The sequence below is a fragment of the Etheostoma spectabile genome, chromosome 23 (genome assembly GCF_008692095.1).
Source record: "Etheostoma spectabile isolate EspeVRDwgs_2016 chromosome 23, UIUC_Espe_1.0, whole genome shotgun sequence".
NCBI classification, from domain to species: Eukaryota; Metazoa; Chordata; class Actinopteri; order Perciformes; family Percidae; genus Etheostoma; species Etheostoma spectabile.
Window position 1 is genome coordinate 19,639,511 of NC_045755.1, and position 1,268 is coordinate 19,640,778.

General features: G+C 42.2%; 1 protein-coding gene and 1 long non-coding RNA gene across 2 annotated transcripts in view; both read left to right on the forward strand.

The window, feature by feature from the left end:
- Nucleotides 1-1,268, forward strand: part of LOC116673112 (thyrotropin-releasing hormone-degrading ectoenzyme) — a 230,640-nt gene that overhangs the window by 123,123 nt on the left and 106,249 nt on the right. The gene's annotated exons all lie outside the window — the stretch shown is intronic.
- Nucleotides 1-1,268, forward strand: part of LOC116673125 (uncharacterized) — an 18,192-nt gene that overhangs the window by 705 nt on the left and 16,219 nt on the right. The window contains exon 2 of the long non-coding RNA XR_004327757.1: nt 931-933. This is a non-coding gene — a long non-coding RNA (uncharacterized LOC116673125). The remainder of the gene's footprint in view (nt 1-930; nt 934-1,268) is intronic.

Consider the following 1,268-nt stretch of genomic DNA (forward strand, 5'->3'; position numbering starts at 1 on the left):
TGTGTTTGTGTGTGTGTGTGTGTGTTGAGCTTTTTACAAAAGCTCCTCGGGCAACCACAGCAGAGGAGATGATCCTGCTTTTACAGTACGACATCGGATACGTGACAGGCAGACAAACGCGATGAAGCAGAAGAAAAATTAAAGGTTTCAGTCAGTAAAGAGAAGCAGGAGAGAGGGCGCGTAGGGCGGGCGAGCGAGCGGGCTAAAATGACAAAAAAAGAGAGAGAGAGTGTAGAAGACTAAGAGGCTAGGAGACAAAGTGAAAGAGAGAAAGAATGGAGACGACGTTTGTTGAAGGAGAACCAGCGATACAAAAGGATGAACAACGACAGAAAGAGAACACAACACTGAAAAATATCCAAAAAGATCCTTGTTATCACGTTGAGTGCTCTGTGTTTACATTACAGATCTCCAGGCTTTAAACTAAAGGAGGCTGACCTTTAACTTTGTGTCTTCTACATGCATTTTCAAACTCTCTCACTTTGGACTGAATATCTGTGGTCACCTTTAAAATGTGTAGTTTTGTTCGTGTTATTTATTTAGGGAAAGGAAAGGGCCTTTTTGAATTGAACTCCTATAAATGACACTGTATGCTCATGATTTGAAGATTTTCCTTCATTGGAAACAAGGAGCCCGAACCATGAAAAACACACATCCACCTTGACGTATTGGAGTGGCAGCCGAAATCACAGGGTGTTTTAAAACCTGCACGAATAAAACCGAAGCTATCTGCTTGGCTAGATGTGGAAAAAGTGTTTTGTGTAATGTGTGGGCGAACTGGCCATTTAACTGCCCACATCAGCCGAAGCAGGGTAGTAATCACTGTGCTGTATGGACTCATTTCGATGATGAAAAGGAAAGGTTCAGTGTAAATATTGCGGTGCCCATGGCTGACTGAAGAACATGTCGTTTTGATTTAATTTCCTTCAGGATGTGGCTCACATTTCTCTCTGCTGAGTCTGGATGAACGTTAGCTTCGGGCTACTGCTGGTGTGCAGCGAAAAAAACTGACTGAATAACTAACAACGTTAAGCTGTGGAGTGTGATGCTCCGCGGTGTATTAAGTCATAAATATTATTAGACACGTCATACAAAATGCAGTGTTTTTGACTCTTGGGTTTGGTCTTTTTATGCATCTTTGTTCATCTGTGGTGTTAGTTGAGATGGGGTAAGGAGGAAAAAAGGAAATGATAAAGTAATTTTGTCTGCCGCTTTGCACTCCATTTCATCCTAAAGCCATCAGACACACACACACACACACACACACA